This window comes from Anguilla rostrata, chromosome 6 (genome assembly GCF_018555375.3).
Source record: "Anguilla rostrata isolate EN2019 chromosome 6, ASM1855537v3, whole genome shotgun sequence".
Classification (NCBI taxonomy): Eukaryota; Metazoa; Chordata; class Actinopteri; order Anguilliformes; family Anguillidae; genus Anguilla; species Anguilla rostrata.
In genome coordinates this window covers 39,267,033-39,291,492 of record NC_057938.1, presented here as the reverse complement: position 1 = coordinate 39,291,492, position 24,460 = coordinate 39,267,033, and the positions used below count along the sequence as shown (strand labels likewise).

At 41.4% G+C, this 24,460-nt stretch overlaps 1 pseudogene; it reads right to left on the bottom strand.

Moving 5' to 3' along the window:
- Positions 1 to 3,107: 3,107 nt before the first annotated feature.
- LOC135257117 (serine/threonine-protein kinase PAK 6-like) lies at positions 3,108 to 23,301 on the bottom strand (annotated as a pseudogene).
- Between the last annotated feature and the right edge of the window lie 1,159 nt (positions 23,302 to 24,460).

Sequence of the window (24,460 nt, the reverse complement as noted above, 5' to 3'; positions counted from 1 at the left end):
CTGAAATAAGTCACGCAGGCATTGAGACTTTTATGCTTATTATACAGACGTTTCTAATGGTTTGATTGGTCATTTCGAACAATGCTATTTATAAATAAAAAGAAAAAACGTTAAAGTTTATAATTTGCATATTGAGGGGGAGGGCAAGCTATTCTGCTAAATATGTCCCAGAGGAGAAACACAGTGACCCTTGAGTAATTGCATACTTATCTTATTTAAACCTAAACATCCCTGCAAATAGTACTTCGTGTTATTGGGCAATATACAGTATATAGTTTTAGTTTTAGCATTTCATCATCTTTTTATTCTTTTTAACTGATCAAGAGAAGGGATTTCCCAGCAAGGATTTAATTAATATGAACATTTGATTTCTTTTTTCTCAGTATACAGAGTTTATTGTCAGTATCACCATGACCTGCTACCATTTGAGATCAGCTTTACATCAAGGCTCTTCAAGGTACAAAGTACTGCAGGGTAGATTGTTTTAACCAAATGGTTTAATATTTTCTTAAATAATTATTGAGTCAAAAAAGAAGAAATTCTTCAAAGCATGAAACTTCAGAAATGTAAGAGTATAAATAAAACTCCTTCATCCTGTCTTGTTTAGTGCTAACTGGGTAGGGTTCAAGGAAACAGGCTCCATTGAAAATAATTGCGTGAGGCACCAGAATCAGTCTACAGTGGCCTAATAGGCCCTTTATTGTGTGCTCACAGAAGGAATACAGCTGGTGCATGTTTGCTTAATTTGGCTACACTTGATGATAACAACTCGCACGTAACTCACTGCCAATCCGCGGATTGCTGATAGCACAAGCTAGTGATGGCACAGTACTTCACTTTCCGGCGATGTCTCACTTACTGACATCTGAGGCTTTCCATAGCACCGTGCAGCTAAAACAGAGCAGAGCCTCAGCTCTGTGATAAGGTATTATCATAGGTTACATGGTATTTTTAAAACAGTTGATTTGCAAAGCATGCACCCTCTCAGAGAGACACCATGTGCCACATGCCCCTTCCACCGAAAGCAAACACCATTGTTCAGGAACGTATGTGAGATGCTGGCTTACAGTAACTTCAGCTTAAGATGCAATGTGACAATAAATGCAAATACCTTAATTGCATCAACTGAAATGCATTACCATAGATTTGCTTGACTTTTTAATGTATAGGGATTTTGAATGTTGATTATATGTTTTCAGGGGTCAATCCAATAATTTGGTTGTTCATGACATAGATAACAAGGTCATATAACCCGTTAAATATAAACTCTGTCTGTCAAGTCAATCACTTCTAAATAGATCCTTAATAACTGAATGTGCTGTGTGGTCAATCTGCTTATTCGGTCCTTCTTGGCTGCTTGACATTGAATTTTGTAGCATCCTATCACATCATAAATCAAAAGATGTTCCTGGACACCAGAAAGGAGCGTAGAGTTGTAAAACTGCTACACCATAACCGTTTATTTACACCATAAAACAAAACTATGTCAGGTACTGGAAAGTGCTCAGATTGTTGATTTAAACCAAAACTGCTTATTTATATCATAAAGCAAACATATTTCAGGTACTGGTAAGCACTCAGATTGTTTATTTAAACTGAAACAGTTTATTTTTACTGTAAAATATAGCATGAATTGGTAAGTGCTCAGATTTTTTTTTATTTAAACCAAAACTATATGTAACCCGGCAGTACCGTTAGCTTGACAGTTAGCCAGTTTAGCTAGCTAAGACTTATTGATTGCTAAATTAATCACTGAGAGCTAAATGAATCTAACTCTAAGCCTCATCTAAGTAATCAGTCCTTTATCAACGTTGTTAAATACAATTATGTAGCTAGCTAAATACGAACATTTGAAAACTGTCGTTTCACAGCAGAATTTGGAAAACTTACCTCAAGGATTTAATTCATGGACACTCTCACGTTAGGTCAATGTAGATATACACAGAAATCTGGTGGTTGATGTGAATGTTTGAGAGCACTGGCAGACAAGCCTATTACCAAGATAGTGTAAGGCTGCCATTAAGGTGATGGAAAAATTGTGAAAACGTTACCAAACAACTCCACTTTCACCTTGACATGTAGTGAAAAATGCTTTAAAATATGCTGAAGAAATCCTTTTTCTCCTCTAGAGGGCACCACAGCCTTATAGGTTATAAGGCAAGGCATAACTGGCTGCACGGGTAGCTATTTTTAAAAGGGCATACAGGGCAAAATGCAGGGCATCCATGGCAATGGCTTTATGTCCAACGTGTAATTCTTGCCTTGAGGAGACACATTTCAAGAGATCAAAGGAATCACTCTCCTGGGGCAGCTCTCTGTCCAGATCCATATCACTAGCCCTGTCTTACCTTGGGGAAGCAACACAAGGCAGACTAGTAGAGCTGATCCAAAAAATGAAAGAACATTTGTAAGCTATCTTTAAACAGAGAGTAGGAAACTCATTTAAAAATTTAAGGACATATATACGCATTCACAGCCTCTGTGTCACACAGCAATCTTAATTCTAAATGAGAGAAAGGGTCACAGTGGCTCACCACAAAAAAAGAGAAAAACTGTGCAGGTACCTCAAATCAATTGAAGTCAAAATGAGAAAACAAGCAATTTCAATCCAGAAGCACATGAACACATTCACACTGATTCAGAAAGTGGCAATACAATCCCACTATCCTTAAACCACAAAGGAACGGGAGTCATCTTCACCATCATATTTTCCTTTTCTGAATCCCCTTAATGGCATGCAAATTTATACGTCTGTGTCTGACTGCAAAGCAGGTGGTCACAGCAACAGAAATTAAATGTAGGTCAAACATTGATTTGTAAAGTTTTTTGTTTCAAGGATCCAATGGGGGTGGGGGGGTGGGGGCATCCGACCCAGAATGGCCCACAGACAAATCCGCAGCACAGATGACAATTGGTTGGTCATTGTCCTGAGGGCAGAAGACACGCCCTGGGGACTCTCTCCTCTGAGAAGCTCATTGCAGTGAGACGTGATTTCCAAAGCATTTTTCGATCTCCACTTCTAGCCCAATTCATTGCCTAAGCATTGTGATAACCCACTGCATTTTGTGCACTTTATGTGCAGTTGAGTAAACCTGCCCTGGCAAATCCACAATATAAAGATTTTATTTTCTTTGTGTGATAAACAAGAGCGGAACAGTAAATTGTATGCCACTGTAACATAATGACAAAACAAGCCTTGTAATTACAGAAGTGTAGTTGGACGTTAACGTGTATTGTGGTTTACTAATTAGTGCATTGCTATCATGCTTATGTCTGTTGCTCGCAATATAAAAACCCAAAGATGCTTGATTAGTATTTGCAAAGCCTGAACTGTGCTGTGCTTGCCTGCACTTGTTTTGACTAGACATAAGAGGGTTCAGTGATGAGACCGGCTGAAAAAATCAGATAAAGGTGTTAAAATTGCTCATAAAGGGGAGCTCTAGACACTTAGAGAGGTACAGCAAGTTATTCTTGCTGTAGGACGAGATTTAATGGTTCTACAGAGACACATTTTCACACGTCTTAAAAAATGTTCTTTACAACCTTCAGACAAGCCTTCATACAAATCCTAAAATCGTGTACAGTGCATATAAAAAAAACGAATGTAATCCCGCGACATAAAGAAAAGCTGACATTCACAACATCTGAATGCCAAACTGTTCGGATTGCACAGTCAGCAGTGTCCATTTCAAAGGCCTCCCAGCAAACGGGTGCCATCCTGCTCAAAATGTCTTTTAGTAACACCTATTCATTTTATTGTTTTGTTTCATTCTGGCACCAGCTAGAATTTTTCTCAAGTCAGAAGATTCCAGAAGTCAATACTGCACATTTTTAAATGACACTTTTTTAATGAAAGTCCATGAGATTGAGAAAAATTCCTGGCTCCTCCCACTTTCAGGACCTGCTCTGACAGGTTCTCCTTATGCTGCCAAAGAGGAATATGAACGACTGCATGTCATTCACCAGCGGATTTATCTCGAAGTAGCTTTTTGCCACCCTTCCAATTCTGAATTAGGGGGCATGTGTTGAGGTTCGGGGGTGGGAGGCGGGTAGAGCATAGGCGAGGCCGCCCTGGGTCAGCATCTGGATATGCGCTTGCGGTGCATCTCCACCAGGGGCACTAGGCACCGGGGCGAGCCTGCCTGCAGGAGGAAGGGGTGCTCTAGCAGCTCGGAGGCGCTCGCTCTTTCCTGGGGGTCCCGGGTCAGCATGCGTCCCAGGAAGTCCATCAGCATCGGGGAGACCTTGGGCACGAAAACGAGCATCGGACAAAGAGAGGTCACAGTCTGACTATTCGCTGTTTAAAAGAACATTCTATCTGGTGCTATGTGAAGGCATAACTAGGAATAATGCTTGGCTGGTCATGGTGAACAATTGTCAAGTGTTTCTCCAACAGTTATAAATGTTTAGGAATGTGCAGGATCTAAGAGGGAGATTTACTTGAAGATTGTTCAGTACAAGCAACTAATGTTTTCTTTTGTGAAATTATGAAATATATTTGTATCCTTTGTTATTAATTATGTCCAACTTTTAAATAAGCCAACTTCCCAAGTTTAGAAAACGTGTACTGTTTTCCAGTACAGTACTCAATACGATATTTCAAATTGCTTTGGCTGTTGGCCTTATTTTGCATTGTACAACAGGGATGGATATGTGGGATTATGCTATATTGTTTCCGCACACTATAAACTGCAACAAAAACTTCCAAAACACTCTGAAAGTTCAAGATGTAAGATCCTACAGTGCCAACACAGTGTGTGCATATATGTACCTGCATTCCTGTATGTAAATATGTATAGTGCCGTGAAAAAGTGTTTTCCTCCTTCCTGATTTCCCCTATTATTGCAAATGTGTCACACTAAATGATCTTTACATAAAATGTAATATTAGACAAAGGGAAACACAAAACACATTTTTAAACTATTATTTCATTTGTTTACTGAAAAAAGTTATCGAACACCAATATCACCCATGTGAAAAAGTCATTAATCCCTTAGTTACTCCATCAAACAATGAACCACATTACTCAGGTTTCCTTTGTCCACTACTACATTTTGTCTAAAGATCTGAAACCATTCAGGGTGACACAGATATGATGAAATAATGGAGGAAATCAGGAAGGGGGCAAACACAGTGATGTGTGTGTGTGTGTGTGTGTGTGTGTGTACCCGTGTGTGTGTGTCTCACCTTGTGCACATTCCGGACAGTGGGCGAAGGCTCGTCCCTCAGCTTCTTCATGGCCACCAGCGGCGTCTCGTCGAAGTACGGAGGTTCTCCATCCACCATCTCCACCACCATGATGCCCAGGGACCACACATCCGCCTTCCAAACGACAGAGTGCACACAACGTCACACTGCTCACCAAGAGCTACACCCACACTACAATACTTCAGATTGTACCACATGCACAAACGTTTGAAAATCTAACTAATAAACACTACCTCCTAAAAACAATTCATTTTAGGTCCCTTGTAGGGGACATGAGTCTCAAGACCCATAGTATGCTGTCATAGTGAAACCTACACTACAAGGAACATTAAAAGAAATAAATATATCAAAAGCAATTTTTGAAAAATAAATATAGAAAAAAATGCAATCTTTTCACTGCAACATGTTTTTGTCATTAAAGATGACAAAAAATGAAAATACATCTGCTGGGTCTCAGGGGGACATGTGAAGTATTTAGAATTATACACAAACAAAAAACAAATGCCCTGGATCTTTTCTGAGACATCTGCAGTGCGTGTTTGACCTGAAGGTTATAAACAGCTGCGGCAAGTATGCTACATTAATACTGACAATAGCCCTGCAGACTGCACAGTTCCAGTAAGCATTATCCATTAGTAGCCAAAACATTTGTGTAAACATATTTTGAAAGGATCTATGTTGCCTGCGTTTAGTCAGTGTTGATTACAGGAAAGGCACTGAGATAATAATTGCAACAGATTGGTTTTAATTTTAAAACCATTGTCCTCCTATGTAGGTTAATATTTTCAAGAGAAGTGTACATAAGCAGAACTATAAATACAATTGCTTCATATGATGTAACTAGCTGTAACTACGTAAAAATCAATCATCTGGTAATGAGCGACCATTACAAGCCATCCAGTGAAAATCACGTTCAAGGACAACTGCAGGGCGGCACATTCTCTGATAATGCACCATCTCAGTGCTGACTGTGACTAGCAGCTTGGCACAGCGACACATTACTGGACATAGCAATGTCCTACTGAGGAATATTCACAGTCTGATCACATACTAACAATTCCCCCCTGGCCAATCAGGTGGCTGCATTCTACCCACATGGGCCGTAAATTTATGAAGGAGGCTGCAGCGACGAGTCCTGCTTATAAACGCACCCAGATGTTTCAGAGCAGGAGACAAATCACAATACAAATTTGCTCCAAAGACACAGGCTGAGGAGGATGTCTGTCATATAAAGCTATGATCAGCCTCCCCTCTCTGCAAGCTTGCCAGTCCACGGTGGAAAGCACCATGCCTATATTTCAGTAAAGCCTAAGGTATGGCAAAGTGCCATCACATAAACCGTAGATGCTAAGAGATGTGTGAAAATTGATTTTGACTCTGGACTGTGCTATGAAAAGCATGTTTACTTCAATGACAGTGATCATGACCAAACAGTATCAAAGTAATCCTGCTACAGAGGTCACACTAAAACAGGATTGTGCTATAGCTCTAAGCCAGAACTGTGTTCTGAAGCTAGATAGCTCAGCTAACATGGGTAGATGTTCATTTTTCCATGGTTAGCTGTTCATTTGTGAACTAGCCACAATCCAGCAGCATACCGTATATATTATGAGGAATAGTGAACAGAGAAAATATCAATAACAGAGTTAGAACACGTGAATTTTTTTTTTGTCTGATTTGTGTTATTAAAGTAATGGAATATTTAAAATTGACCATGAACCTTATGACTATACCAAAGTTACACATCTGTGCAAAATATACTATACAAATATTACTGTACACAGTATATTCTTTCTCAGACAGAGAGGTCTCTAGGATTTTGGTGGCCCAAAACAAAAAAAAATGAACTGGGGGGGGAACCGATCGCAAACTGTATATAATATCAAAAAATAAAAAATAACAATAGCATTGAAAAAGCTATTAGCATCCAGTTAACACTACACAATTACAATGTCTTTCAAAACAACAAAACAAAATACATTTAACACCTGAATTGTGTAGCCTATGTTTGTATTGTGGCCCTAAATGACCGCATAGCATTTATACCAGCAGCCGGCTCTGTACCCCAGGTAACTTTACAGGGAATAACAAAAAATAGGGGAAACTGGAACACTCAAAGCTAAGACACACTCCTTATTTCAGGTTAGTCCCTGTGAAGCTATACGGATAAGATTCCTCCTGTACAGTATGCATCTTGGACTGGCCTAGCTATTAAACACCTATTTAGACCTCTTTCATTAGCTGGAGTGAAGCGCATCTGACATTATATTTTTATGATACAACTATATTTACTTAAGGCTTGATGTTGTCTTAGGAATCTTATGGAAAGTGTTTTTAAAAGTCCGGAATCCACCTTGGGAATTCCCTGACCTTTGACCCCATTGAAGAGTAGATTACAGATAACACCATAACCCCCACACTTCAAACTTCCTATGATAAAGACAGGTTCAAAGTAGGTTACATTTAGGTGCTACGTTGATGCTTAAATAAGCACAGGCTTAGCTAAAACAGACAGGGAGATTTCATCTTACCTCAGGGCCATAAGGTATTTTGGAGATGACTTCTGGGGCCATCCAGTATGGGGTCCCCACCATGGACTTCCTCTTGGGGATGTCTGTGCTGATTTGGGCACAGAACCCAAAGTCTGAGAGTTTGATCTACACGGAGGCAGAGGAGAGGCAGGATTACTACTGCAGTCGATGTGTTTCTGTGTCTGATACTGCATCTTAAAGCAAAGCAAAGCCCAGGTTCAATCCCTGTCACTGCAGACGCATAAACAGAACTTAATGCATACACACACATTTAGTTCACATGGAACCGCATTCAGTACACACACATGTGCATGCAACAGGAACATATGCCCACTTACATTCACACAAGCACAGATGTGCACTGGCACACACACAATACATACGCACGTATGCATAACGCAAACACGCTCGCACATTTATATACAGTACACCACCGCATGCTGAGAGCACAGGTGCATGTTGGGAGAAGGAAGACTCACCTCCCCGTTCAGGGAGAGCAGTATGGAGTCACTCTTGATGTCCCTGTGGATGACGCCTTGGGAGTGGAGGAAGGCCAGAGCTTGCAGCACGGCCTCACACACCGTTGCAATCTGCTCCTCGTTCAGCCTGGTGAATGACAACCCAAACAGTATCACTCTGAACCCATACATACTAGCCTGGGAGCCATCAACTACCAAAGAGGAAGAAATAATTCCACCTTAAAACAACCCACAGCTAGAAAACACCAATTACTTAAGGAAACATTATATCAAACACATTTGCATTCATAAGTCGGCATTCCATCTTAAAACAACTCATTATGGTTGTAACACACAACTAAACATGCACTTGTATTTACAAGTTGGTATTCCACCTTAAAAAACATAAAATATAACATAAAATGCTGGGTGGTTTAATATATTAAACACCTCTGCACTTTAAAAAAAAGCTTATAAAAGAAAAGGTTATAGTCCTAATTAAATTAAATCATTACCAGTATGCACCATAATTTTAAACAATACAAAACACGCTTATATTTACATGAAAGCCAGGTAATGTTACACATTATTAGAAGTCATTTGTTTGTAACTATTCTGCAATACTGTTTAAAATTATTTGGCCTACCAGTTCTGCCGCAATGCCTGTGCCCCTGTACCTTACAGCAATGCATCAACCACCATTTTGGATATTAAAATGTCCATATAACATATATAGCATAATGTATATATACCAATATGAAACATTTCAACTCAGATAAATGAATATTGCTACAGTCTCACTTGCGCAGCCAGGTTCAATCCTTGGATAATCCACATACTTCCCTCTAGTGGTTTTATAGAGTTACTGCAACAAGGCAGGTCAGGGCATGCATGACCTTGTGACAATGGCATTCAGAAGTAACCACACATTCTTTGTGTGTTTTGTTAGCATCGGATTTATTACCAAGTTCCACCTGTAATACTTCTTTTCCCATACTTACAGCAGTTAAAGTTATGAGGTGCTGTTTTCCCCTTGAGCTGTCCCACTGCCCTTACCTGGTTTCGGATACTACGTCGGTGAGAGCGCCGCCCTGGAGGTACTCCATGATCACCCACAGCTCTTCGTCCACCAGGGCACTTTATAATCCACAACTTCTTGTGCGATAGTCCCTCATACAACGCCGCGTCAATACAGACACAGGACGCTGGCAGCAAAAGCGACCGGGGAATGATGGTTTCTTTCCAATGATGAGAAGAGGAACGGCAGAGTAGCTCGTTAGCCGGTTAAGAAGAGCCCCTGCCTCGTTAAAGAGCAGCTCCCGGCGCTGCTGCCCGCACAGGTCCATCATCTTCACGGCCACCAGTCGGCCGCCGTGTTTCTCCCGGGCGATGCAGACCACGCCCGTCGAGCCCTCGCCGATCTTGACAAAGTTCTCGAGGTAGCAGCGGGGGTCCCCCTTGTCCACCACCAGCTCCAGGGCGGCCCTGAACTGCTCGTGGGTGACCTCGGGGGGGTCGGGGGCGGTGCCCGTGGAGGAGCGCTGGGGGCGCTGGAGGGAGGGAGAGCAGGTGGCGCGGGGGGCGCCGGGGGAGGGGGAGCCGGCGGGGGCGGGACGGGGCTGGGCCATACCGTCCTGCCTGGGGAGGGCGGGTCTGGTACCCCCGCGCCTCGCGTACATGTGCGGGGACAGTCCTGCGGTATAGCTGGCCGGGACCCGCACAGCTTGGAACGTCCTGAGGCTTCTCTGGAGGGGGGCCCCGATGCCATTGTGAAAGGAGTGATGCCTCTGGAAGGAGGAGGCCTGTGTGATCAAACAGGAGACACAAGAACTGAAGCCCTCATCACAACTCCGTCCATGTATTTCTCTGATTCTGAAATGTATTCCTTTGTTTAATATCCAAATTATAAAATGCATTCCCTTCATTTAAAACTCTTATTCTGAAATACATAACCTTTATTTAATACTTACATTCTGAATACACTCCCTTTATTTAATACTTACTTTCTGAAAAACACTCCCTTTATTTACTACTCACATGCTGAAATACACTCCCTTTATTTACTACTCACATGCTGAAATACAGTACACTCCCTTCATTTAATACTTACATTCTGAAATACACTCCCTTTATTTAATACTCCTATTCTGAAATACATTCTCTTCATTTAAAACGCTGATTCTGAAATACACTCCCTTTATTTAATATTCACATTCTGAAATGCATTACCTGTATTTAATATGCATACATGTTATGAAAGGCACTCCCACCATTTAATACTCTGATTCTGACCATTAGTTGTGATTCCACAATTCATCTGAAGATGTCATTCAAAATGACCAGCTCAAATGAAGTCCTTTTTTTTTTGTTTAAAATTAAACCTAGAAACCTAGTCATCTCTCAGTTCGCCTATAACCCCATATCTATTCCAGCATCTGCTCAGAGGTCATCACCCATGGGAAGCCATTTGTATTCATCGACATGGCCCCCATATTGATGTCTCCTTGGCAACTGCCAAAGCATACCATCTCGATATTTATGCGCGCTTCTGAGTGGGGTACCCGCATATCATATTTTATTACTCGGCAATACACTCAGTGTTTAAGGCATGATCTATCAGCTTTTTAAAAGCGCTGTAAGTCATGAATGACAGGCTGCTCAGCGTTCACACCACAGCGAGGCTGTCTTTAAACCAGCCGAACCGAGAAACTGCATGATGTGTGTTCACCGACTACACGATGTGTGTTCACATTAATGCGCTTTTGCATTGCCCACCGTTTTAACCCCTGTCAGATTCCGAAAAACAATTTACTGTGCTCTGTACTTACTGTATGAATGCGTGACTGCAGTTCCCTGCACTAGCCTTGTTATGCTAGCTAGATGAATGCTCTTGCTGCAAATATTACAGATGCAAGACTCTACAGCCTATTAATATTGATACGCTTGGAAGGGCTCAATAGCCTACTCTTGTAGATACCAGATATCTAAATGAATAAATATTGCGCATTTCTCCCTGGGTGAGTGTGGAGAGAGGGTCACCTGCGGATTGTAAGAGTTGGGTCTGCTGAAGCTCTTATAAAGGCGGGCCAGGGCTGGGTTACTGAATTGAGGTTCCGGCGTGTGGGTCCTGACGTCCGCCGCAGGCTGCTGGGAAAATGTCTCCGGGGGGCCGAAGCCAGAGACGGAGACCGACTGGGATGCCACGCCCAGATTCTGTTCAGGCTTGTCCGCGGGGACCGCCTCCTCTTTATGGACGCGTGTCCCTGGGCAGGGAAGCTCCACAGCAGCTGCAAGGGGCGTGGTCCCATTGGAGCAGGTGGAGGGGCTTGCCTTGTGGGTAGAGTTGGGCTGGGGCCAGGGGGCATGGCTCCAGTTCTCACTGCCCTCATTGTGTGTTCTGGCCCCGCCTCTGCTGTCGTCGACGGCGACTTCCAACTTGCGGTCCCCATCGCCCTGCGCTTTCTCGACCTGGCCCAAGGAGGGCGCCTTCTCCCTTTCTGAGGGACTGGTCTTCCGCAGTGCGTTCGAGCTGGTGACCGAGAGGTGGCTCAGCTGCGACAACGCTGCAGCGATGTATTCCCCGTGTCCGACAATGCTCCCACGGACAACAGTCTGAAAGAGAAAGACCTGGAGTCAGACAATCCCAGAACAGCACAAACAGTTACCTTCAATAACATAACATCATCAGCTGCAGCAAAACTAGATTTACGGTCCTGAATTTGGTATAGAGGTCACAAAGTCTGACCTTAATCTTCACTTAGGCAAGACTTCATGTCAAGTTTATTCTGGGCATATCTCAATTCAGAACCTTCAGTTAACCTACAGCAGAATGGTTTAAACACTTGTCAGAGTTTGAATATATAAGCAAGCAAGGGCAAATTTAATTTGGCCACACTAGGGTGTTAATGTAAAACAATTTACAACAATGCTTATGCTGGTGTATTACGAAGCAAGAGTGAAAAGAAGCAACAGCCAGCAACCTCAGAGAAAAGTCCTGGATTGCTGAAGGACGTTCCAGCAATGGAACAGGCCTAAAAATGTAACAAGTGGGCATTCCAGTTTGGAAGAAAGTAAAAGCAAGTGACACGTTGTTTAAAAAGAAAAAAACCTTGAAATTCCACATTCTAAGGTTTCACAATTTCCTTAATGACTATTTAACCCAGAAAGTCCCCAAAGACATGACTGAGCACACACGTCAGGAGCACGTCGCGACCGTTTTTCCAAGGGCACATTTCTCTGACTGAGCCCGACAGCCACTTCAAGCAGCAAATTAAATGCTAGGCATGAAGGAGCAACAGCTCACAAAAAACGCTGACTCGAAGGAAAACCTGCCAAAACCGATGGGTGACCCCACCGCGATAAAGTCCGGGGTTCCTTTACCGGTGACCCGACAGGTCATGATATAGTGCGCGTTCCAGACTCCACAAGAACAATTTTAACTCCTTAAAGAATAACTCAAAGTCAACCGTTGTCGCCACCTTGCTTCCATACGTACTATATTTTCTTATCGCAGGCCACTTCAAAGCTTGTCTTTTGACGTACAAAAGGAAAGGTAAACCAACATTTATATTAACAGTTGTTTGTATGAGCAACTTTGGGAATAAGTAGATCGTAGAATCTCTGGTATCCATTGCTGAAACTTCATGGATGTTTAAAAATGATCATTTAAAAATGATCACTTGTTCACACTTTGATCATTAAGGTCATTACAGTCCCCATGACTATTTGCCATCCAATTAGAAGGACTTTGTAATGACTAGCTAAGGTTCAAAAAGTATAAAAATGTTTTATTCTGGAACATGGTAAGTTCAGGGGTCATCACCGTGTTGGCTTGTGGCGGACTTTTTGGTCAAAATGCAATTTTTACCACAGACATACAAAACGTGAAGTGGTCAAGTTTTAATTAATTAATTAATTTATTAGTCTCAGAAACCATGTCAATATTGACTGTCAATATTTTGTCTGTCAATATTTTGACAAGAAAATGATTGCAATGTATATTATCATGGGGAAAAAAATGAACTTTTTTTCCCAATCAATTTTTTTTTTGCCACAGACACAGACAAGTCTTGCCACGGACACGTTTGTCCGTGTACGGACACGTTGATGACCCCTGGGTAAGTTGGAGAGACCAAATATCTACACAGTTGACTGCCTAGACAAGGTTTATTAGTAAATGTTGTAAATGGACAGTCAAATGAAATTCATTTAGTGATGAAAAAAATACAAAAGTGTTCCAGCAATGATGAGTTGTGGTGGTCCCCAAATGATGAAGTCCAACGATTGTCTTCACCCTATATTTTGGTACTTCCTTCCTGTAGAGAGGGATGTACTTCAAGATGACAGTCGTCCCCCCCCCCCCCCCCCATCACAGAGCATGAGTAGTCACCCAATTGTTTGAGTAGAATGAGGCTGTCAAGTTTTTTTATGGGATAATCTGGAACATTTTTCCTCTTCCATCAACTAATCATGAGCTGGCTAACTTCCTTATGGATGAGAGGTGTCCTGTTCCTCCAGCATGGTGCTTGCAGTCTGCACTGGCTATATACTGTATGGTGGCCAGTACAGGCTGTACTAAATGGCAGCATGCCTATTAACATTTTTTTTACCCTACCAGTACTTTCCCTAGCTTTAATATTTCAGAACATTTCATAGGCCTATATCCGTAGGTATAACAATACAAACTCCTGATGTCTTTAGCCGCGTTTCCACCAAAAGTACCTTACATTCAGTCCCAGGAACTACTTTTCAAGGAACTAAAAGGTTCCTTCAGCCCATGGTTGTCTGCGTTTCCACCACGGTCTAAAGTCCCGCGAAGATTAAGCAAATTAGCCCACTGACGTATGAAAAAGCGACGTTGTCGTCGGTCCATCTGTCCTATGATTTCTTCTGTAACCCCATACTACCACCGAAGTAGCCTACATTATTTTCTAATAACCGGGACAGCCCAGAGGGGGTTATTCCACTTATATACAACGGGTTACCAACAATGATTATATATGGTTACTTTTGTATTTATTGATTTTTATCGATTTAATCACCTGGAATTGAAATATTATTCTGCAGCCGTTTGGGCATATTTTACCGTTGTCAAGCAAAACTGTCGTTGGTAGTTGAACTTGGACCGGCCAATAGGCCAATAGTCAGATTGTAACTGTTTTATATATCCTCTCAAACACATTCATTATGTTTTTATGCGAACATTCGCTTTCATGTCTTGACATCCGAAGCGACAGAATGCATTCACATTTCCAATATAACTGGCAACAACAGCAGAAAACATGCACACATTGTAAACAATTTGCTGTTTGATTACTTTCTCATCGTCAATTCCATATAGGCTAATCGCTAAATGACAAGAATATAACGAAAACTCGGACTTGCATGAAAATTTAAATTAGTAGTGGTACAGCCACCGTTTAGTTTCCTTCGAAGTTACTGCTAGCCGAGCAGTGAAATGTGCCCTCCAGATGCGAACCATGCACCATAAATTAGTCCATAGTCTTCCTGGTCTTTTTGTGGAATTGAAGAATGGCAGAGTAAAATAACGGCAGTCTGAAAAAGCTAAAGGGACGATTACTAGAATTAACCTGTTATTTTACCCTGACAAAAAGTGCGGAAGGTGATTTCCAGTTTGCTTTTACTGTATCACCAATGTGAATTACGCAAGAACTACCGCATACCTCACATAACTGTATCAAACGTTTTGAGTCAATTACAACGGGCTAACAAAGAAAATCCGGAAGAAAATATTCAGCAACCGAATTAATCCGTTTGAATGTTTTGGTACGTAATATGCTGTCCCAGCACGAATGCTTAGTATTTTATAAAACGAATACTAAAGCAAGAAAAGAACAGAAGAGCACACGTTATAATTCCAAGACGTTGGCAGGCTATAACCAAAACTAGGCTACTGCGCCGCATAACATACAAGTTTGATTTGAAGTTATTATGAAAATAAAATATTTTTAAACATGGCGGTTGAAAATAAACACAAAAAAATGCTGCGAGTACTTGACCAATCAGAAATGTTCAGCGCTGCAAGCTCCACCCAAAAGGTTCCTGTACTTTCGGAAAGTACTACCCCCCGAGCAGGAACTTTTTTGGGGGTAAAATAAAGCCCCCGGAACTAAATTTAGACCCTAGTTCCTGCGGTGGAAACGCACTGAGTTCCTCAAAAGGTTCCTAGTTCCGGGGTAAAAACGCGGCTTTTGTTTCACTTTTAATTAAGTTAGAACACAATGTACGCAATGCATACTCTGTCATAGACAAAACAAGTAATCTATGCATTGTTTCCCAGTTCCTGTTTTTCTTCATTTGCAATTGTATCCTGAAAGATGATCTAATCCTCGTATAGCTCACAGAAGCTTGAACAAACTGCTGCACCCACACTGGTGATGCAGCGAGACTGTTTTTTGTCTGAGTAAATAGAAACTGGAAATGATTGTTTCTGAACAGCACGTCAAAAACAGAGCAGCTATTTTTGCAAGGAAATGTGACTTCAACCACCTGATAATTTCACATACATTAACTGGATAAAACAGTCATTACATTAATACAATATTAAGGGGGTCAGACATGAGTACAGTCAAGAGATAATGTAAATATGACTGGGTATAGTAAAGAAGGACAGTACGCAGAACTCAGATTGGGCCTGGGCCCATCAAGTCTATGTCCATAATAACACTTACAAAAGAAAAATAACTGCTTCGTAATTAGTTAATGGGAAATGTTTACAGGATTACAATGCTCAAAGACAAGACAACAAGCTTATTATTAAATTCCAAAATACCTGTTCTGTAGACTTGTCAGGTGTTCACATAAGGCAGCACAAGATAGTATCTACAGGTTTTAAGCCACTCAAAAATATTAGCATATCAAATGGCTTTTAAATACAAAGTGGGTTATTATGGATGCAATTTCATCATTAGTCACATTCACAATGCTCTTTTTGCAATAATCAATGATATTAGATGGCTTTATGTGGCAGATAATGAACCCACAAGGACAAAACATGCAAATGAAAGATTTCTGTAGTTTTAAAGAGTAACTATTGAAAAAGAATATACAGTGGGCAGTGTAACTAAACTGTTATTGCCGCTCTATATAAATTAATCAATTTATTCAGTTAAGCACTTATGGATTGGTCATGCTTCCTTTAGGGCAAACTTTCTGTCAAGTCTGGAGAGAGTGAAAGGCCTATTAAGGTACACCCATCCATTTGAAACTGGATGACAGCAGAATGGCGACCCCCAGGAAATGTATAGTTGCATATGCACCAAGCTGTTGGTTAATCACAAGTTCACATTCTGTATGTTCATTTTAAAAGGTTTTATTAACATACAGAACAGACATGGTTTTCATATCACCCGTACCTTTGTACCCTGCTTCTGTCAAATGGCAGAAGCTATGCAAGTGTGCGCTTGGTTAGTATTTATATGGGAGAGCTCCTGTGAAAATGTAGGTATTACTGGAAGGGGTGTCAGTGGGCCAATAGAGGGCAGTCCTCCCACAGTACTTCGCAGAAAACCAGTGGCCCAGTACAGTTAAATACACACAGCACAGTGTGAGATTTTATCTTTTGGCCCTGGAACACAGCGATCCTAAAAGGTCCAATAGTACTCAGTGCAAATAGTAGGGGTTCTGTGGTGACCTGGAAAAAGAATTCCCAAACAGGCTCTCTCAGTCTGAAACCTAACTTCCCATCCAGTTTTAGTGGCTCCACCTCAGCTGATATGTGGTGAGCCTTCTGGTGAAAAACTCTATTGCACAGATGAGTGCTAAACACTGGTAGTAGTTGAGGTGAATTCTCCATTCATGGTAAAGCACTTCCATGAAGAGCACAATATTATGCTATCCATCATCATGACATGACATGGACAAGATCAGAAGCTCAATGGTGCCAAACACCCTGCAGCTTTGAGGTCAGCGGGAAAGCTTTGTTAATAATTGCAGGTGCAGAGTAATGAATCTTACGTTCCTCAGGGGATTTAAAACCTACAATCAATGCACACAGGTAGACTTCTTCCCCCAGGCCCTCGACATGTAACTTTGAAAAACCGAACGCAAGAAAGCGTAAACATAAACTCAAAGAGAGTGCTTGGGTGGCCGAAATGTCTAACCATTTTTCTGACTTGCTTTGTGCTTGGCACATCATCCAATTTGCAATGGGATTATGCTAAACTTTTGGCGATAGCGTGGTGTTAGGGAACTGGGTTTGTAACCAAAAGGTTGCAGGTTTGATTCCCAGGTAAGGCACTGCCACTGTACCCTTGAGCAAAGTGCTTAACCTGAATTGCTTTGTTAAATATCCGACTGCATAAATGGGTTCACTATGTAAAAATGAGTAAGTTGTGTAAGTCATTCTGGACAAGAGCGTTTGCTAAATGCCAGTAATGTAATTGCATATTTTACTAATCCACACATGCAGCTGCAGATGCAGTTTGATAAGATATCTTAGTTACGAGTTATAAGGTAAACTACTAATAATATTTGTATGAAGAACAGCTTTAAGTTCCCTTTAACAGGACCCCAAGATGATGATGTTGAAGGTGGGTGGGCTTACCTTCTTTGGCTTAAGCTCCAAGGGGGTAATAGTGGAGGGGTCCACCACGGGCTTGGGGCGCCGCGGGGTCTCGATGAGGCCGTGCCATTGGGGGGGCAGGCCCACGAAGTTCCCCACCTTGGAATCGAAGGAGGTGTGGACCCGGTGCTCGAAGTCCCTGGGCGCGGAGATCTCCAGCTTCTTCTTCTTCTTCTTCTTGCGAAACATCCTCCGGCCAGAAAGCGACAGGACCTGGAGGGAAGCGAGAGGACGTTCCGTCAGAGAGAGGAAGTCTGGCGGTTCCCCGGCCCTCCCTGAGGGGCGCGGGGCGCGAGACTGCTCGGGCGCTGCGGCGAGGCGTGCGTCCTGACCCGAGCGCGGCTCTCTGTTTACTGAAGGAGGAGGAGCGAGCGTGTTCTTAAGGCGCTGAGACGCATGACAAACCCAACCATCCAGGGCTGCCTCATTCCTTAAGCACGCCACACCGCGAAGCCTCCACCAGTCACCGCTTTCTCTTCTCAGATTGGGGCGGAAGAGGAGAGGAGGGGAGGGGCAAGGAGAACGGAGCAAAGACATACGCTTTCTTAACCTTGGGTCATGGTTTTTACGTCAAGTCATCAAGGGATAATATCTGCTGTCATTTTTATTGTGCGCCAGGATTTTAATGGAGGAGGATTTCAAGCATATAAAGAGACTGTTAACATAACATCAGACCTCAGGTTGATCTACAGCCTTTTATACCTCTGATACATTATGATTATCCACAGAGGAAGGGGAGGGGAGGGTTTCAATTAACATACAATTAAGGCTATACAGTCTATTACAGTGAAATTCATTCACAATAGAGGCTGTCAAACAAGCCCTCAGTTGTTTTGATTTTCTCCTTCTTTAGAAAGATAAAGAATCACAAATGGGTGAATTACCACTCACGGATGAATCAAATTACCTAATGATAACAACCTCCTGGTCATATCGCTTTCCTCTCTGCGATGACAGGCTTAGACAAGCATGTGTTTTACTTTTGTTATATACTGAATCTTAACGAACCTGTTTGTGCAATTCTAGTGAATTGTATTAATCTCTTCAAAGTAATGTTTAAAGTGTTTCCTGCATGTATGAGGTCAAACTCTGCCATTACATAAATAAACACATAAATAAACTACCAAAGAAATGTGGATACACTGGATACATATAAGTGCAACATAACTTCCAAAGAATTTTTCTACTTGCCATTTATGCTGATTCCTACCAGTTTTATAAAGGTGTGCAGAGTTGATACTTCATAAAACAACACAACATAGCAACAGCCACCTCTCAAAGTGCAACATGTGGACATTTGTTGCACTTTAGTATTATCTCTTTGAAAAAGGAAGCATCATTTATTGCCCATACTGAGCAGCACGTTTTTACATCTGTCTCTTTAACCGGAATTGCCCCTGTTTTATAGAATATTGAAATCACTAGTCACATGCAAAATAAAGAAGCCATCCAGGTTAATGTTAGAGGCGACAGTGAAGCCAAGCTCTCAGAGTGTGGGAAGCCAGGAATCTACGCCACCCATCAAGGACGGTTTCATCGCAAGAAGCTAATATGCTTTCGTGGTTAAACTAAAATGCTAATGCAGCTAACATGCAAATAATGTTAAGGGTTTCATGACTTGTTCTCTGCTGACATTACAGCTATCACATGGTGCTGGGGAAACATGAAAGGATACTGTGAGGTTCGATTGCCTCTCAGCGACAAGAGAGGTATGAGGGTTGGACACCCAGAGGGGGAAAAGGACAAGAAAGACAACGAATATGTAACAAAATTTTTTTTAAAAAAACAGACTTGGCCCAGCACCCAGCCAGAGAAGACTGAGGTGTTTTTTGTTTTTTTTTTCTATCAAAATGAAAGAAAATATGAAAACCACCAAAGCATGGGGTGGGGGTTTGGTGTTGAATTACACATGCAAAAATAAAAATAAAAAGTTGATGAGCCACATATTTTGACTACGTTATCTCCTCGGGTGAATACCGTTTCAGCTGTGATGCTGTGCGAGAATGGCTTCAGATCGAGCACCTGCATTCCAGTACACTTGTGAGCGCTATGCTCCTTAAGGTGTTGGCACAGAGGAAACCGAACATATCTCGGGCTAGCTTAAAAATGCATCGCAGCAGCCAAGATGATCAAATCATGCATTGTATCAAACAGTTTTTTTTTTTTTAAAACAAACACTCACGCAGGCAGGAACGCTTGAACAGTTTTTCCCAGTGGTGTCGCTGGAGGCATTGGTGGGGTGTGTGTGTGTTTATGGGGGGTAGGAGGGCCCTACGAAAATGTTTATGGGTTTGGAGTTTCATTGAGATCAATTTCTGCATATCTGTGACTCCATCACAAAACAATTTAACAGACAGTACGCCAATTGCCTTCAAACTTTGGCTAATACAGTATTGGCAGAGTTTTACACTACTGTAAGTAGTATAGGAAATTGGCAAAAAAAAAAAGTACAATATGCTCTTTGGGGATACTACTGCACAGACATAAAAACACTATGATGTGAAAAGATGTGCCTTCTTTGAATACTATGGCTTTACCTATTAGGACATAACTAACACTCAACTAACACACACCAAGTCCTAGCATCTGATTGGTACCTTGCATGGCAGCCTTTCACCGTTGGTGTGTGTGAATGGGTGAGTGTGAGGCAGCAATTGTAAAGCGCTTTGGATAAAAGCGCTATATAAAAGCGCTATATAAATGCAGTCCATTTACCATCCATTTAGCAGTAGCTGAATTTACCCTCATGTTCCTGCTGAAAAAAACTGCTAAGATAAGCATGGATTGCTTTTTTTTAAATTCCACTTTCTGGCCAAGAACTAATGAGTTGTCTTCTGTTTTGTTCTGCTAATATTGTTTATTTTAATATCGCTTATTGCTTTGGTTTATTAAATAATTGTATTGCTGATCTGAAGCTGTCTTTATTTAACTAGTTAGCAGCACACTTAAGATTAAGACACATTAAGATTAACACACATTAAGAAATATTATATGACACTTGTATGATTTTCCTCTGGTCTGGCTCCAATCACCATTCCAGCATCCAAAGCTGTTGAGCAGTACATGAGCACACCAGCATCACATGCTGGTGACCAGCATACCAGTGTTCAAAACAACATATGCTGGATTTGCTAGTGTAAGCAGCATGGATTATGCTGATCAAACTGGTAACCAGCTATGCTGGTTTATGCTGGTTTTCCCGACAGGGTGTGACAAATGACACATTACACTTTGTCATTACTTAGTCATCCTAATTTAAGCCAACATGCAAAAGCCCTCTGTGAAACAGTAAGTGCAAAGACCCATGATTCTGTAGGTTGTAGAACCATATTTAGAACATTAATAAATGACCTGAAGTAATCATTGTCTGTGAGCTTATCAGTCTCTTAAATCGCACTAGAGGAATTCTGGCCCATTCCTCCATAATTGCTCCAGCTAACTGATGTTTGGGGGCATTCATTAATGCACAGCTCTCTTAAGGTCCCAATGGGGTTGAGGTCCAGACTATGACTTAGCCATTCCAAAACTGCCATTCTTTTCGTCACCAACCATTCAGTGATAGATTTGCTGGTGCGCTTAGGGTCATTGTCCTGTTGCATGATCCACTTCCTTCCAAGTTTTGGCTGTCAAAACAGATGGTCTCATTTTTTTCCTCCAGAATACGCTAAGAGGAATTCATGATGGTCCAGGTGGTTGCCAACTAGACATATTGTGGTTTAGGCTACTACTATTACTTCCTCTATTCTCCAGCACCCCCGAGGACCGGCCGCTTTTCCCGAGGCAGGTGCTACCTGCAACACTCGTAGTTCTCGCATCTGTGCATGCAGGTTTTAGCAAGGAACCAAGGGAATGGCTCTGACAAACAGAGAGATGACCACTATCAAAAAAACTGGTATGAAAGTGGGCCAGTCTTCAGTAGTACTCTAATTCTTTAGCCCTAATCTCGAAACACATGGAGGGTCTGGAGTTGCATATATCACAGTGTCCTTTCAGATACAGGTCTGCTTAAAGGGCTGCTCTCATGATATTACAATGATTGTATTTGTATAGTATCTTTCCAAATGGATCTTGTAACATCTAACAGAGAAGGTGGGAAATTCAACTCAACAACCAACAAATAGCACCCACCTGGGCGAAGGCACTTCTTCAGTTACCTGTTTTTTCTACTTTTATCTATTAGTAGGAGTTTAATATTTTTTAAATATTCCCAGTGCCAATTATTTTAAATCCTAAGACATTAAACCTGTTGTCGGATGGAGCAAACATGGATGCAAGCTGACAACCATACTGCTGTAACGTTGCTTTCCTACAGTCTTCCTCGGGACAAGAGGAACTTTTACAGTGCTAGAACAGCGGCACACATTGAGACAGCAGAGTCAAATATTGAGTCATGCAGCATGCAATCATATAGGCCAATCAATATTTACTCTACGACAAAAGGGGAGACCCTACAGAGACAGGCTGTCAGCAGGTCGTGTGGCAAGAGCACGAGAGATATCATACTGGACCGTAAAGCTGAAATCTAATCATCATAGACAGACAAATAGGTCAGCATATAAAATCTGAGTAATATGTCACAATATCCAACAGCATACCCCTTAGTAGTCCATGTCACCATCGTTTTACCCTGTTCCAGAATCGCAATTAGGGATGACAGGTGTTTCATTGATAGAGATTCCTTCGTTAAAAATTATATTAGGCTATCATAAACTAATGTTTAGCAGCATAGAAATCCCTATTACGCATCCCTATTCGCGTGTACAGCGAGTAATGTTTAGGACTATAGAGGTTCGTTTAATTAAACTAGCCCCATTAAATTATTAAATGTAGTTGCCCCTCTCGGCTCCGGACAGCATTGTAGCACCTGTTAAAAAGAAAAATGTCCTAATCACATGCACTGATCCGGAATTCATTAAATTGCCAATGAGTGTCTCAAAAACGTTGAGTGTCTACAAAACGGATTGGCTGTAATCTCATATTCTGAATACATATGTAGCACCCACGAACTATATGGACTCGATCTGATGCTGGTTAGGGAAAAAACGCATTAGCCACTTTATTTAACTGAGTCCAATCGACAAAATAGCTCTCAATGAAGATTTGAGCAACTAAAGATTTTATTCTGGCAGAAGCTGACAGACAATAGTAGCCTATACACCAAATCAATATCTGGGTTTACAAGTATCCACTAATACATACTGATATATTTACATGGCAATTGTAACCTTTTCAATTTCAGAAAAGAAGCTCTCGCATCACTAGTATGGAGAATTAGTAAATTATTTTTTACCGCTCTTTCCAAGAGGAATGACAGGTGATGCACGCTTTCCCCAAAATAGCGAGCCGCTCCAGGCTGACTGTTACCGGAGGAAAATCCAGGGCAGTATGCCATTCCCAGAGGAGATAGAGCTTTGCCAGCCCTGGATCATCAGAGATGAGCCGCAGTCAGTGCTCCTCGCTTAGACGCTGCACGAAACTACTAACAGCGAGCGTGTGCACTGCGCAGTTTCTCCGAGCACCGTGCGTCATCCATGCAGTGAGTTCTGGCATAAATCGAAGGTGTCAACCAGAGAAAGGACGAGAGAAGGAGAGGGAATCGACATATTTATCCTCATTTTTCACTCTCTGCCGCAAGCCCAGTCAAATGTCCCTTTCCCGCTTATTTCTAATGATAAAGTTTACGTGTTATGTCACATCTGCTTGCAAATGTTTAATGACTGAATTATTGCGTAGCACAAGGTCGGTATAGTATTGGGTGTAGGTTATTTCTTAGCTGAACGCGTTGCAATACGTAGCATAAGAATGTAAAGAATTAGTATCAGAATTAGTTTTAATTTGAGAAAATTTCAAAAGCGTTGGCAGTGTTTTATTTCTTATCGTTTATGAAAACCAAATCACGAAGACATACATCTTTACATTTGTATTCACGCTATACAGGCTGCAGTTCCAGAAATAGAAAATCATAAGACATTTGGTCATAAATGAGTAATTTGACACTATTTGATAATATCCATAGGATAAATGTGCCCACTGCCTTATAAATAGCTACAAGAAGCCTTTCCATTGTGTATCAAGTATTTCTCTCATGCATAAATCAAACCAGGTTGATCTGTATCACCTGAGGGACCATGGAAGCTATGCTCAGAGGATTAAGTGTGCCGGTCTGGTTTCTGCTCTGTAATGGGAATGGGGTCAGCTTGCATTCAATGAACTATTATTCCTGAAAAATGGACAGTAATTGGCAATTTTTTTGAAATAGCAGGTAGGTAACTGGGCTTTGACTTGGAGGTTGCTGGTTCGATTACCACATGAGGCACTGTCATCGTACTTTTGAGCAAGGTGTTTTACCTGAATTTCTTCCGGTTGAACATCTTAAAAATTCATGAATAAAATAAGCTGCACAGATCACTCTGCATAAGTGTAGCAAATGCACTTAAGGTCTGGATGGAGGCTTTGTTCAATTAAAAAAAAAAAAATTAAAAAAAACCCCTTTGCTACCCTTTTACTAAAACAGTGTTTTCATAAAAATATTACAATGACATACTGAACGAACTGGTTCATAACTGCTTTTTTTGGATAGTTTTCAATGACAGACTGTGGGTATTGGATGCCTTTGATGATATAAGATAATTTAATTTTCTTTCTTTTCCTTAAATGCAAACAGAGAACAAGTGCAGGCA